This window comes from Vitis riparia, unplaced genomic scaffold (genome assembly GCF_004353265.1).
Source record: "Vitis riparia cultivar Riparia Gloire de Montpellier isolate 1030 unplaced genomic scaffold, EGFV_Vit.rip_1.0 scaffold826_pilon_pilon, whole genome shotgun sequence".
Classification (NCBI taxonomy): Eukaryota; Viridiplantae; Streptophyta; class Magnoliopsida; order Vitales; family Vitaceae; genus Vitis; species Vitis riparia.
In genome coordinates, this window is record NW_023269804.1 from 60469 (window position 1) to 77076 (window position 16608).

Genomic DNA, 16608 nt, shown 5'->3' on the forward strand with positions numbered 1-16608 from the left:
GGAGAAAAGCATGATGTTTAACTTAGGCAACATCAAAATTTGATTGGTGTTGATGTTTTCTTTCAACAATGCTTGGAATCTATGGGGATAAGCTACGGTGACTTAGTATAGAGTTCAAAATCAGGGAAATGGGATAAGATAAGGCCTTGACAAGCATAAACCAAACATAGTGGCTATGAAATTTTTGATGGATTTTGCAAAATTTTATGAATCCTTTTTCTATTATTACTTGAGACTTAGCTCTCAACAAGTGTCTATAGGTTCTATGTTGTGATTTTTTTTACAAACTTATCATTTTTCGAACATTGATGCATCCAATTAATATCATTGGTAGAGAAGGTTGTGCACTTCTTGATATTTGCAAGTATGGTACCACAAAAACAACAAACTTTTCCTACCCAGTGAAGGACATGTAGGCATATATTCCATCTAGAGATGTTACATTTGAATGTTTTGAAAAAATTTAGATGGAATGGAGGGTTTTGGAAAAAATATTAGCAGTTGCAATTACTTTACTCTCGATTAGGTATGTCTTCTATTTTCTAAAAAATGCTATGCTTTGCCTTGTAGTAAGAATTCACATACAATGGGTTTCAATTGGGGGTAACAAATCTTTTTTCTAGGAATGCTTCCCACACCTAAATGTGGATCCAAATGCTTTGAATCTCATAATGTTAGGACAACTTATAGTCTATTGTTCTTGTTCAGATTTTTTTTTTCATTGCTCAATATTTCCATCCTAGGCATCTTTGGTCACTACTAGTGGTCTAGAATCCATAACGCACTATCATTGCATTGATTCCATGATCTGGCTCCAAACAAAAGTTTAGTACTTTGCTTAAGGATTGTCATTGCTAGTGCCCCATTTCTTAGAAGGTATATTAATGTTAACAAAGTCATCGTGCATTTGTTGTTCTAGATTGAGTATTATGTAAAGGGATGAACTATTATGTTATATCCAAAGAAACATACTGAATTGTTAGAATCATCATAAGAAAAGCAGAGGATCCTTTTGCCTACACATTCAACTTATATTTTTGCTTATGTACTTCAAATTTCCAATCATTGAGAATAAGCTTATAAATCAAATAACAGGGAAAAAATTGTTATTGTTGAGATTCTAAACAAAGAGAAATGGTTCATGTGCTTGATGAACTAATGAAAGCTATTGCATCCAGGTCAAGGTTAAACCTTCAAAATGCATTTGCATATCCTACAATATATTTCACCAACTATTTATGGAGTAGAACATTTTCAAGAAATGAGAGGTTGCTCTATCTTTTAAAGTATGGTACAAAGATTATCAAATGTTCCGTTGTTGCTTGCGTTTGACCTTCAAGGTAACCATTTTAATGTTGAGATATTGTTTTCTATTGTCATACTTTTCATTTCTTTCAACATACTCATTTCTTTCAGTTCAGCAACACTACTTAGATCCTTTCTGAATTTTAGTTCTACTTTACATTCTGAATATTTTAAATCATCCTTGCTTCTTTTATTTTTGTCTATTTCCTTTTCAATTTATTTCTAAACTCTATGAAATTTAAAAGTAATATTAACTCCAAAATTAAAAGGTAATACATATGATTTAATTATTTCATCAGCTTTTTCTATATGTGAAAACTATAATTTAATAAAGTTCTTTAAACTTTAAACATGTCTTCCTCTTCATCTTATGCAGCTTCCACATTGGGCATCATTTAAGAATTTGAAAGAAGTACTTGTACCTGCATAACAATGAGAGGTTCATTTGAAGGAGGCACCATTGAAGCATGCCGGGGTGCATTCTATCGGGAAAGTAAAAGATGGTTAATCAGCCTTTCATAAGTCAAAATTAAATCAGAGGTTCTAAACTTTTGGAACTCCAATGCAATGAAAAGGTAAGAAAATTGGATAGTTTCTATTAACCTACCACAAATTCACTTTTATATTAAAACCTATCTCAGAGAGGAAATTATATCAACCTTTCCATATAATTTAGTTATGATTTTTTGTTTCTCTTTTTTGTGAAACATGTGGATACATTTACACATGCTTGTTCCTAGGTTGGAGACTTTGATCAAGTTAATACATTTTCCCATTCTTCTCTCTTGCATAGGACTTTGGTATGCCCTTTTGTATGAGAAGAGCTTAATCAGGCATGCAGAGTGATTCTCCTATTGATTATCAGGTTCTGTAGCTGGAATTTAAGTGGCTGATATGAACATCCATAGTGGCTTCATATCCATGCATTTGTGATTCCACAATCAAAATTTACTAAAATAAGCATCTAAAACATCTTTAACTAATATCATTAGCAGAGGAAGGTTGTGCACTCGAATTCTTTTGTTACTCGATATAATATTTAATTTCTACTAGTATGATGTGACAAAGAGAAAATGGAAAGATCTTTCTAGCAAAGCTCATGTAGGGAAACCATCCATAAGAGATGATACATTTTGTGTTCTGAAAATTTTCAGATAGAATGAAGGGCTCTAACAAATGTACTAACCGCCGCAAAGTGCCCTGCTTTCGATAGGTATGTCTTCTACTTTATGAAAAATAACATGTTTTGCCTTATAGTAAAAATTCACATACTAAACTATTAGAATCATCGAGATAAAAGCAGATGGTCTTTTTGCTTACACATTGAAGAAATTTCTTTGCTTATGTAGACTGCTTTATATTTAAAGTATGGTATGGAGGTTATCATATGCATCCTATTCCATTGGTGTTTGCATTGATGGTCAAGATGATTATGATAAGATTGAAAGAGTGTCTTAGATGATTATGAGTTTTGTTATCTCTTCTCTGAACAAAACCATTTCTTTCATTTCAACAACTCAATTTCAATAGTAATCTAATTTTGGAATTTCAATGCAATGAAAAGGTGGCAAATTGGATCTAAAACCTGTCCCAGACAGGAAATTAACTCTGCCATGCAATTTTGTTTTGGAGTTTTTGGTTCTTGATTTTGTGAAATATGAGAATGCAATTATAACTACTTGTTCCTAGTGATTCTTGAAGGTGATGTGGAATCATAAAGACGTGGAATTATATGGAAGAGATAAGCAAATGATACACTTCCAAGTTCTCCTATCTTGCATGGGACTCAGGTACACCATTTTGCATGGGAAGATGTGAGAAGAGTGATTCTTTTCTTTGTTATTAATTAGTTCATCGTTAATTAGCTGGAATCCAAGTGGATGATATGAACATCCATACTGCCACCATTATGATATTTCTTGGAAATTATCTGCGGGTGGAACTTAGATTGATATTTTGCTAATGATCTGTATATCCCCTGCCTTCAGTCTTGGGATAGCAGTATTCAGATAGATTTCTGACACCTTTAATTAAGATCTTCTGTTCCCATAAAACCATGTGTAAGCAATCCTGCTTTCTATCACTGCAGAAGAGCCCATTATCAAATGAATGTTTTTTGTTGACTTCCATTACATGGTACCCTGATCCAACACTGGACTCCAAAAGGAGAACAAACATGCAAACTGAAATGTATGTTGATTCTAATAACTTAATTCTCAATCCCTAACTTTAGGAAATGAGAGGCAATAATAAATGGAAATTTTATCGGGTTTCTCTAGCAGCACATCCTGACATGGTCTGAAAATCTTGACGGGAAAAATTAGGAGAAACTCTTTTAAATTTGGAAAAACGGAGTAATGCTGTTTGAAGTTGACAGATATGTTTGAGGTTTTCATCTGTCTTTAATGTGGGTAAGATATTGAGTAGGTCCTTAACAAAAGTAGTTTGTTGGAGGTGCATATCCTAAGACAATTGTTTTTTCACTTTAAGATTGAATTTTAGCATTGGTTTAAGAACATTGTATTGCACTTCATCACTTGCAGACATCTGCCCAACTCATTGGATTTCTCAAATACTTTCCCTGCCACATTTTCCCATTTTACTAGGGTTTTATATCTTGCTCCATGCCGTCAAGGAACTCAAAATTCCTCAGATGTCCCTTTTAGCTGTTCATAAGGTATGGATATATACTAGATTTCACCTGTTTCCACACTTGCATTCTTCTGCTATAATTATTTTTAGAAATGGGTATTCAATTCTATTGTGTGCAACGAAATCCTTTGTCTTTCTGATTCCTTTATTTTTTTTAGGTTGTAAATGTGCCTCATATATGGAAGCTTGTTCATGGAATACTTGGATATGCAATTCAATAATTGGGGTTCTCATAGTTGCTACAAATTTGGTGCAGAATATCACACACACTCCAATGAACTGGATGACTAGACCATCAGAGCAAGCTATTCAGTTTTGTTTTTTGTTTTTTAGTTCCCAAGAATAGATGGCAAGCATTAGCCATGGCCCATGAAAGAAATAACTGATTTATATGTCAACTAAAATGGCAGCCACTTAACATCTCTTCAACATCTGCAGCTGTTGGAAACCTCCATTGATGGCAAGTTTCTTTTACTGTTTCCCATGTATACATATGTTGTTCCCACAAACCATGCATCCTCTATTCTCTCTCGGAGATGTTTAATGATGAGATATTGCTATTTGTATATGATAGGTAGGATGTTCAGTGTCTTAGAGATTCAACTTCTTGTGAGGTCATTCCAAATCTTAAAAGTTGTTGCATTCTCAATAGAAGTGATCTGTTTTCAAACTTTCAAAGCATATATAATTGAGTTCATTACTCTTATATGCAGTTGAAAATATATTCATATATGTTTATTTTTACTTACCACTTGATGTTACAAATACTTCCTTGATCTATTGAATTATTTATATGAGAAGAAGGGACTCCATTGTTCTTGCTCAAAATTAGTGGGGAAACAACTTTTTATTTAATAAAATGTTTTTTCGCTATGTTTGATTCCCAAAAAATTTGAGAGAAAATGTGAGGAAAAAATAAAAAATGATATAAAGTCAATAAATTATTTTATATCATATTTCAGACTCATTTAACTTGTTTAACTCTTCTACAAAAAATAATAATAATAATTTAAAAACATAAAAGTTTCTTAGTAATTTTAATTATATTTAACATTTTCGTATTTTTCATAGTAAAATTAAACATGAGAAAATAATTTTTCTTAACATTTTTCCTTTGCTAAATACTTTCCTGAAGCCAAGATAGCCTTACAATAGTTGAAGTATCCTTATTGTTTATAAAGGCATATATATAAAGTTATTAAATTGATTTATCATTCCAAGAGTTTGTGTTTTGGCAAAATCAATAAGGACATTTGCTTGATTCACTACAACAAATTTTACATTTGCTACCATAATTTTAGCCACAAAGAAGATTTTTTGAACAAATTTTATTTTTATAGCAAAAAAGATTTTTTTTGAGATGAAATTTATATTCATAGCAAAATAGTATATTTAATCACATCATATATTTGTGACAGATAATTTTTTATAAGATTTTGATTTGAATTTTGTATTTATGGCAAAAAGTGACATTTAATTGCAATGATATTTAAATCGAGGAATGAAAAAAAAAATTCCCTTTTTCAATAAAAATAAGTTATAGGAAAATTGGAAGGCACTAATTTGGTATCATATCTAGCATCCAAATATTAAGGTATGCGACAAAAGTTGGATCATTGAATAGAGATACAAAAGAAAGGGAAAAAAATTAATCTTTTTAAATTATTTAATCTTTATCCCAAAGTGCTAAAATAAATTTAAAATGATAAATAAAAATAATTTATTAACTATAATTATAATTTTCTAATATAATTTATTAATTTTAATCATATTTTTTTTGTTTACATTTACTTTTTTATTTCTTCTATTATTTCCCACATATATTCTTGAGAAACAAACATAAGGTAAATTAATGCCATCGCTTTTTGGCAAAAGAAAAATCCTCGAATTATATTAGTCCATCATCAAAATGAAATGAAGGTAAAGGATCTTTGATCATTTTTATATATGATGATGGATAAATTCATGCATGATAAAAAACATTTCTACTTTTCATCACTTTATAGGTGATGATTGGTATACCCTTTCTTGTGCACGTTTTATGTTCCTAAATTATTGATTCTTTTCCCCCCATCTTGTGCAAGCTTTTTTTATGGTACAACTAGTTGTCACTTTTTCTAAATTATTGGTCCTTCTATAGAACTAAATGGAGCTCATGAATATAGAAGAATTTGCGAGAGATGTGTTTAATTATGTTACTTGTTATATATTTTCCTTAAATTATATTCGTATAACATTTTCAATTATTTGTGTACAAGAATAGTTAGCATCATTTCTAAATATGTTGGACCATGAGAAAGAGGGAGGAAAGTCTTTTGTTTTTTATTTATTATTTTATTTGTTATTGCTTTGAAAACTTGTTGACGAAGTTACTCTTTTTTCTTTCTTTTCATTTAAATAACTTTTTGTAATTTTATATGAAATTTATTTTTATTTTTCCTTTTTTTAATAATAATATCTTATTCTCTCTTTCCTTTTTAAATTTTAAAAATAATAATAATAAAATAATGGAAATAAAAATTAAAAATAATAACTAATAAAAATATACATATAAAAATAAAATATATATAAATTAAAAAATAATTAAAATAATCATCATGAGTACAACTATATTATAGTGATTTAATTAAAATTAGGGTTAATTTTATTTATTTTCTTTAAGGTTTTTGTTTCTATTAAATACATTTAATTTTTATAAGTTTAAAATTTTATTAAATATTTATTTTATTATTTTTGGATGAAATTAATCCATAAAATTAAAATTTTAATTAAATTTTTAATATTCACTTTGTGAGGAATTCTTTTCTCTTTTTTATTCAAACATTGTTTATCAATGTTTTTCTTATTTATTAAATCAAGAAGAAAAAAAAACCAATGATTTGAACTGTCAGTCTTTTTAAGGACACAGAGGACACTGGAAAAGACTAAACTAATAAAAGCAAAGAGCGAGAAAGGAAGAATAAACCACAATAAATGGTGAGGAAAACATAAGAAAGGAGGAGGAGAAAGGTGAATAAGGAGGAAGCAGAGAAAGCACCAAGATCTTAGGTAAGTGTTTACCCTCCTGTTTGGTTGCTAAAGAAAGAAACCCAGCTTGCTTTTTCTTCTCCTGTGCAGCCATAATGCACTTGTAACCATGTTGGATCTGTTAACATGTTCATTTAAGGTATCCTATGAACATGACTGCATTCTTTGATGAGGAAATCATATCTGGGTCATGTCTTTTTGAAGTGCTTTTTGTTTATTTTGTGGCTTAATTATCACACAATCTATGAAGAAAACAACTGTGATGGGTTTCTTTGTTCACTGCAACTTGGTTTAGCCCAGTTGGGGTGGCAATATTTGAAAATCAATTCCTCAATAATAAGTCAAGTTAAATAGTTTAAATTTATAATTAGGTTAATTAACGAGATTATTAAATGGGTCAATTCATGTCAAATTTGTATTATGCAAGTTGATCAAAACTATCTTATTTATAAAACGAGCTATACAGGTTGACACGAATTTCACCCAAACTTAAATTCAAACCTACTAAAAGCATGTTGGATTCAAGTCGTATTAACGGATCATATCAAATTTTGTCACCCCTATCTTTAACCATAATGTCTCCGTTACTTTAGTAACAATTATATTCAACTTGTATTGTGTATATAGCAACATATTTTTGTAACTTAAACTAGCATGACACAGCTTTCCTTGCAAAAGTAATCAAATACCTTATGATGTTACATCAATATAATAAAATCTATTAAATTCAATTTAATCAATTTCTCAAGTCTTTAACATAGTATTCGCATGTTGGGCTCCCTTTGAAATAATGTCCATAATCTAATGAGACATAAACTATCAACCTTTCAAGATTATTTTTACCATCCTTGAGTCTTAAATCTTCATACTATGTGATCAATTAATATACTCTAATTCATCAAGAGCGTATGTTAAATTTTCCCTAAAAGAATTATTGCGAGTTACAGATTTCATGATCATAAGTCCTTATAATTACTTAAAAAAACATATTGTCTCAAAACAATAAGATATCATGGTGCCTATATTAAAAATATTTATTGTCATTTGCCTTAATTAATAGTGACTCGATTTATAAGGAATATATGACCACTTTAAAGTTTTACCTATAGGTCAAAGTCATTAAAGCTTTCAACACTAATTCAATATTCTTTGAAGGTTGAGAACTCATATAACATAATGGCTTGGTGAAGTCATGACTATCCAATAATTAATGTCACGATTCACTGTAAGTTTTATCAAATGTATAACCATACATACGAGTACACTCACTATATAAACTCATTCTGATAACTAAAACATGTCATCCTTCAAATTAAGAAGTGATGTGCTAGAACCTTAGATTGATTGTCTAAGTTTTTATGAATTGGTTGTAAACAATTCATCAACTTGCAAGTAACCTATAACTTGTATCTTTCGTACAACTCCTAAAATATACTCAAATCATATGCAATGCAAGTGATGTATACCTGAATGTTCAAATAAATATTAATGTAAATAATGGAAAATAGTGGAAACAAAAATCATATTATAAATCTATTATGAAATTTTACTTTGTTAAATCATGTTATGCTTTTAAAGACTTTGATTTTTTTAATTGGATCTTGGGCTATTAGGATTAGATCTTGGGTTTTAGTTGTTTCATTTGATTTTGGGCTTGTTGCATTTTGGGCATTTATAATTTTATTTGGGCACACTAATAATTCATTTGATCGAGGCTTCAATTATGTGATGTGGGCTACGGGCTGAGATTATTTTTGGCTTTGGGTTCTCTGATTTGGCCTAGTTTTGATCATTTAATTTGTTGTTTTGGGCTTTGGTTTGGATTGATATTTGATTTGGCTTTGGGTCTTGGATTTTTTGTTTCTTAATTTGGAAGTAATATTTAACATTGGCTTTTGGGCTTCACTTTTAATATGTAGTTTGGACCTTGCTTAATTCTTATTTGAGCCCCTGGTTGGATTATTTCACTTTGGCCTATTGATTTGTTAAATTGGACTTTGTGTTTGTGCTTGTGCTTGTGCTTGTTTGTGATTTAGGCATGGTCTATTGTTTTGGGTTTTAGTTTGATTGTGGGCATTGTGTATTACTTTGGGCTTGGGCTTTGTAATTGTTTTGAATCTGTTTTGGTGTGGGCTTGGTTATTTGATTTGGACCTTCTATATAGGTTATTTGATTTGGGCTTAGGGCTTTCATTTAGTTTATTTGAGATTGGTTAATTTGATTTGGATTTGGGTCTGTTATAACTTGCAAACTATTTAGGCTTGTTTTTCTTTTATTGAACAGGATCAACAAAAGTGAGCTTCATATGTGCCTCTCTCACTCTCATTCACTCTCCTTTCTTCTTTTCTTTTGAGTACTATGTGTATTTTTAAAAAGAAGCAGAATATGTGGATTCAAAGATTTGAAAAACCGGCTTTTTTTATCAAACTGTTTTCATATTTTCTTATTCTTAAATATAGAAAACAGTTTTTGAAAATAGTTTTCAAATAAATCTTATATTTTTTATTATTCTCTTTACCGTAGAGATTGGTATTGCAATAGCATTTAAAGAGATGTCAATGGTGAAGCTACAACTTATATATTTTTAAATTATTCAACCTTTATATAGAAAAATTAAAATAAGTTAAATGAATTTAAAATAATATATAAAATTAATTTATTAATTTTAATTTTTTTTTCTATTTTTCTTCTATGTCTTCTTTTCCTTTTATTTTCTCTTAAAATTTATGAGAACCAAATATATTTTTAATTTTTCATACAAAGCTTTTGCAACTTGCTTTAAACCATAGACTTTTTTTTTTTTTTAATTTAAAGACAGGATTTGGAAAGTCATTACGCATGTTCATTAATATATCCATTTAGAAAAGTTTTTTTAATACCAAGTTGATATAAAACAAAATCTTTATAACATGTAACAAGTAATGTTTTGATTAATTTAAGTTGGAAAATGCTAAGCTACAAAACCAATACTTGTGATCACATTAGAGTGCAACATATCAAGTGGTATTTTTTAGTAGGGTACTCTCAAATAATAAACTCATTCATATAAGAACTTTATAGATTAAATTCGGTTCATTGTGACTCTATTATTTGTGTTTTTGTTTTTTAATTTTAAAATAGTTTTTAAAAATAAGTATTAGAAAATATGATGAAACAAACCTTATCTTTAAGAAAATAAGGTAATTCAAAATACATTTTACAATATTTTTCAAAAGGCAAATTATAAATTTCTTTAGTTGGTTTCTCATATTTGAATCGAGAAAAACTGTTTAAATGATTTTTCCTTATCATTGATAGCAACTATTTGAATGAAAATATAAAAAATATCGTGAATATTCTCATCAAACTCCTTGATAGCAAATATTTCACTTATCAATAAAAATAAAGTTACCCAAATATAGTAAAAATAAAGTTACCCAAATATAAAAAAAGATTGAAGGATGCAACCAATTTGGGTTAAATTACCTTTATAATTCTTTTAATAAATAGGTAATTTTTAGGTCAACTTGTATAATACGAATTTGACCCATATTAACTAATTTAATAATCCCGTTATTCACCTAATTATATTTTTGAATTATTTAACTCATTTTAAATTTGTTTTTAAATAAATAAATCGATTGATTCAAAAACATGTTTGATTGAGACATTAATTACATGAATATTTATAAGATTCAATTTAACTTAATTATTAATAGAAAAATCTAATTATTAAATAAGTTAAATGGGTTAATAATCAGATAATATTTGAATTTATGATTTTAATATGATTATTATTAATACTAAATTTGGATAAAGCTATGTAGTAAAATACCCGATAAAAATAAGAACACACGAGCCAGCCCTTGCTTTTAAATTAGCCAAGGTCATTCACGCGCTTTGTGGGCTCCACAATGTCTGAAACTTGAATGCAATGTACCAAACATTTTTCTGCACCAGTTTATGGCCATGGCAGTCCGTACTCCATAACCAACCAAGAAGAGCTGTCTGGTACCTGCCATGAAACTTCAAGTAATTTTCCTAATTAGTTGCCTTCGTTGCAACTTAGAACCAGAGAAAGAAGAGCAAACGAATTATCCAAATAGAGAAATTTCTTTACAACTTTTGTTTTCCCATCTTTCAACTTAGAAAAATTGTTTAAACAACCCAATCACACTGGTTGATGCGGGAAAAAGTGAGTTATGATTCACGGTTTAAAAAAATATAATTTTTTTTAATTTATAAATTAATTTTACTTTTTTCTTTTAAAATATACATATAATTAAATAATTATTTTATAAAATGATTTTTTTTTATTTATTATAATAATTAACATCAATTAATAAGTGAACACATTTTAATAGGTTCACTTTAGTTATGTTGGAGGATGTCAATAGATTACTTTTAGTTGTAGTTTTTTTTATTCAGCAAAAAAAAAATCACCATCTTAGTTATGATTTTCTTTTTTAATCGTGATACTTGATTATAATTTTTTTCTCTCTCTAAAAACAAAAATTGGATCATCGAACAACAACAATAAAATAAAATATTTAAATTTTTTTAAATACAATTAAGATTAAAATAATTAAAAATTAAATATAATTAAAAATTTTAAAAAAATATTGACTCTCAATATATTTATATATCTTTTGTTAATATCTATATTTTTTATTTTATGTGAAGTGAAAGTGAATATTTTAATTTTTTTGTTTTAATTTAATTTTGAATTTTAAAATTTTCTTATTATTTGATAATTTTATTTAATGTTATTGAATAAAATAAATAAGAGGTGATTTCAAAATATGAATTGATTTATGAAAAATATATATATTTTAAAATATTTTTAAATGAATGAAAATAAAATTAATTTATAAAATTTGAATTTTAAAAAGATTTACTGTGAAAGAAGGTAAAATTAATTTATAAAATTTAGGCTTTTCCTTATAGTTTCAAGGAGCTTTGACCCAAGATAGTACATTTAAAAAAAGAAATTCCAAAAACTAAACTTGTTTACAAAATAATGCCCAATCTAATGCGTCTGTGCCACATAAGTTGTTATGTCATAAAACTGTAGTTGGTGATTATGGTTTTATTTTTCTAAAATAGTTTGAAACCATAGTCATCAACCACAGTTTTAACTTTAAGCTTAAAACGGTAGTTGGTGACTACGGTTTTGACTTTTTTTAAAAATGGTCAAAGTAGTCACCAATTGCGACTTTAACTTTATACATATTTTTATATAATTTTAATTTTTTAAATAAAAATATTATATTATTTTGATTTTAAATATACTTATTTCATTATTTAAAAAATAATAATATATGAAATTAAATAATTAAAAATTTTAATTTGATATAAAAATATATTTTTTAATTTTATTAAAATAATAGGCACTATATTTAATATAAATATATTTAGTTAATTATATTTAAATATAAATAAAATATAATAAATTATGAAAGCCTATTAAAAAAACAAATAATATAAATTATTATATTAATTAATAATTTTTTATATACTATATGTAAGTGGTATATAATATCACATGTATATAAGTTCAATTAAGTTTAAAATTTATCATATTTTAATTTAAGTTCATAATATCATATCTATGATAATAATTTATTTATATATTTAAATAAAAATGTGATAAATTTTAAACTTAAATTAAACTTTTATATATATATATATATATGTGTGTGTGTGTGTGTGTGTGTGATATTATATACCACTTACATATAATATATATAAAAATATTAATTAATATAATAATTTATATTATTTATTTTTTCTAAATAGGCATTTATAATTTATTTATTTTAAATAAATATAATTTATTATATTTTATTTATATTTAATTTTAATTAACTAATTATATTTATATTAAATATAGTGTCAATTGTTTTAATAAAATTTATTTATATATTTAAATAAAAATGTGATAAATTTTAAACTTACATTAAACTTTTATATATATATATATATATATATATATATATATGTGATATTATATACCTCTTAAATATAATATATAAAAAAATTATTAATTAATATAATAATTTATATTATTTTTTTTTAAATAGGCATTTATAATTTATTTATTTTAAATAAATATAATTTATTATATTTTATTTATATTTAATTTTAATTAACTAATTATATTTATATTAAATATAATGCCTATTGTTTTAATAAAATTAAAAAAATATATTTTTATATCAAATTAAAAATATCAATTATTTAATTTCATATATTATTATTTTTTAAATAATGAAATAAATATATTTAAAATCAAAATAATATAATATTTTTATTTAAAAATTATATATAAAGTTAAAGTCGTAGTTGATGACTATGGTTTTGACTATTTTTTAAAAAAGTCAAAATCGTGACGATTTTAAATTTAAAGTTAAAATCACGGTTAGTGATTACGGTTTCTAACTATTTTAGAAAAATAAAATCATAGTCACCAATTATAATTTTATGATATGGTATCTTATGTGGCACATGTTAAATTGGACATTATTTTGAAAATAACTTTAATTTTTAGAATTTTTTTTTAAATGTACTGGGTCAAAGCTCAGTTTCAAGTTTTAATTAGTCAAGTCATTCACGCGTTTTGTGGGCTCCACAATGCCGGATTTTTCTCAATAGTACGGTAAATTAAAAAAGTTATGCTTAAATTACTGTAGTAGAAGAAGTTATTACAAATATACGGTAGTTTTTGCCACATAGGAGAGAGGATTTACCACTTAGGAGAGAGGAGAGAGGAGAGAGGGTTAACGGATAAATTTTTTTTAAAACCAAAATCATCTTTTCAAAAGTCAAAAGGAAAATCGTCTCTTCAAAAGACGAGTTCCATGAAAAAAAAAAATTAGTATTTAAAAAAATTCCCCATTTACAAGGGAACTCGTCTCTTCAAGAGACGAGTTCCATGAAAAAAAATATATATTTTTTTTAAAAAATTCCCAAATTATTATTTTAAAAAAAAAAAAACAATTCCTCAAGGGAACTCGTCTCTTCAAGAGACGAGTTCCCTTGAGAAAAAAAAATTCCCAAATTACAAAAAAAAAAAAAAAAAAAAAACAATTCCCCAAGGGAACTCGTCTCTTCAAGAGACCAGTTCCCATGGAAAAAAAAATTTACCCAAATTATAAAAAAAAAAAAAAAAAACAATTCCTCAATGCCATGGGAAAATTTTTTTTTTTAAATATTTTTTTTTTATTAAAAAATTCCCAAAAAAAAAAAAAAAATTATTCCACAAGGGAACTCGTCTCTTGAAGAGACGAGTTCCCATGGGAAAAGAAAAATTAAATTTTTTTTTTTTTAAAATACTCAAATTGAAAAAAAAAAAAAAAAAAAAAAAAAAAACAACTCCACAAGGGAACTCGTCTCTTGAGGAGACGAGTTCCTATAGGAATTTTTTTTTTTTTTAAAATACCCAAATTAAATAAATAAATAAACAATTCCTGAAGGGAACTCGTCTCTTGAAGAGACGAGTTCCCATGGGAAATTTTTTTTTTTTTTAAATACCCAAATTAAAAAAAAAAAAAAAAAAAAATTCCTCAAGGGAACTCTTTTCTTGAAGTCTCTTCAAGAGACGAGTTCCTTTGAGAAATTGTTTTTTTTTTTTTTTTTTAATTTGGGAATTTTTTATAAAAAAAATATTTTAAAAAAAAAATTTCCCATGGGAACTCATCTCTTCTTGAAGAGACGAGTTCCCTTGAGGAATTGTTTTTTTTTTTTTTTTTTAATTTGGGAATTTTTTATAAAAAAAATATTTTCCCATGGGAACTCGTCTCTTGAAGAGACGAGTTCCCTTGAGGAATTGTTTTTTTTTTTTTTTTTTTTAATTTGGGAATTTTTTATAAAAAAAATATTTAAAAGAAAAAAAAAAAAAAAAAATTCCCATGGGAACTCGTCTCTTCAAGAGACGAGTTCCTTTGAGGAATTGTTTTTTTTTTTTTTTTAATTTGGGAATTTTTTATAAAAAAATATTTAAAAAAAAAAAAAATTTCCCATGGGAACTCGTCTCTTGAAGAGACGAGTTCCCTTGTGGAATTTTTTTTTTTTTTTAATTTGGAAATTTTTTTATAAAAAAAATATTTAAAAAAATAAAAATAAAAATTTCCCATGGGAACTCGTTTCTTCAGGAATTGTTTTTTTTTTTATTTATTTAATTTGAGTATTTTTTTATAAAAATTTTTTTTAAAAAAAAAAAAAAAAAAATTTCCCATAGGAACTCGTCTCTTTAAGAGACGAGTTCCCTTGTGGAATTGTTTTTTTTTTTTTTTTTTTTTTTATTCGGGAATTTTTTTATAAAAAAAATATTTAAAAAAAAAAAAAATTTTCCCATGGGAACTCGTCTTTTCAAGAGACGAGTTCCCTTAAGGATTTTTTTTATTTTTTATTTATTTATTTATTTTTTTATATTTGGGTATTTAAAAAAATTAAAAATAAATAAATAAATTTCCCATGGGAACTCGTCTCTTCAAGAGACGAGTTCCCTTGTGGAATAATTTATTTTTATTTATTTTTTTTTTTTTATATTTTGGGAATTTTTTATTAAAAAAAATATTAAAAAAAAAAAAAATTTTTTCCCATGGGAGTTCCCATTGAGGAATTGTTTTTTTTTTTTTTTTTTTTTTTTTTTTGTAATTTGGGAATTTTTTTTTTAAAAATATTTTTTTAAAAAAAATATTTTTTTTCCCAAGGGAACTCGTTTCTTCAAGAGACGAGTTCTCTTGAGGAATTTTTTTTTTTTTTTTAAATAATAATTTGGGAATTTTTTTTAAAAAAAATATTTTTTTTTTCATGGAACTCGTCTCTTCAAGAGACGAGTTCCCTTGTAAATGGGGATTTTTTTAAATACTAAATTTTTTTTTTTCATGGAACTCGTCTTTTGAAGAGACGATTTCCCTTTTGACTTTTGAAAAGATGATTTTGGTTTTAAAAAAAATTTATCCGTTAACCCTCTCTCCTCTCTCCTCTCTCCTAAGTGGCAAATCCTCTCTCCTATGTGGCAAAAACTACCGTATATTTGTAATAACTTCTTCTACTATAGTAATTTAAGCATAACTTTTTTAATTTACCGTACTATTGAGAAAAATCCCCACAATGCCTACCAAACTATTTTTCTGCACCACTGCTTATCCACCCAATAGTCAACACCGAGTGAATGGTCCAATGCCTACAATGAAAACGATTGATGTATGGAAATGACAATAAATTCCATAGTCCCATAATCAACTAAGAAAAGTACCTGCGATCAAAACTTCCAAGCAATCTTGTGGTTAAAAAACGGTTTTATGTTTTTAAAAACAAAAATTTGTTTTTAAAATTTCATAATATTGTGGGGTCATTGTTATTTATTTCTAATTTTTAGAAATAAAGTAAAATTTTAAACAATTTTTAAAGAACGTACAGAAGTTGTTTTATTTTTATTTTTTAAAATAAAAAAACATAAAAAACCATTTTTTTCTCTCTCCACAATCTAATCCTAATACAAAAAAATCTTGAAATATTATTTTTCTTTAATTGCATGTGGTTTTCTAGTTTTCTTTTAACTTTTCTTAAATTTTTCATCAAGTAAATAAATTTGGAAAAACTATACCTCATTCGTAAAATTTATTAATTTTTAAAATT

At 26.3% G+C, this 16608-nt stretch overlaps 1 protein-coding gene across 1 annotated transcript in view; it reads left to right on the top strand.

Annotated features, from left to right (window-relative positions):
* The first annotated feature begins 1950 nt into the window (after window positions 1–1950).
* The window catches only part of LOC117910729 (putative disease resistance RPP13-like protein 1), a 44626-nt gene continuing 29968 nt past the window's right edge, over window positions 1951–16608 (top strand). The window contains exons 1-2 of the transcript XR_004650752.1: window positions 1951–2170; window positions 2460–2518. The gene's annotated coding sequence lies outside the window, so the exon portion shown is untranslated. The remainder of the gene's footprint in view (window positions 2171–2459; window positions 2519–16608) is intronic.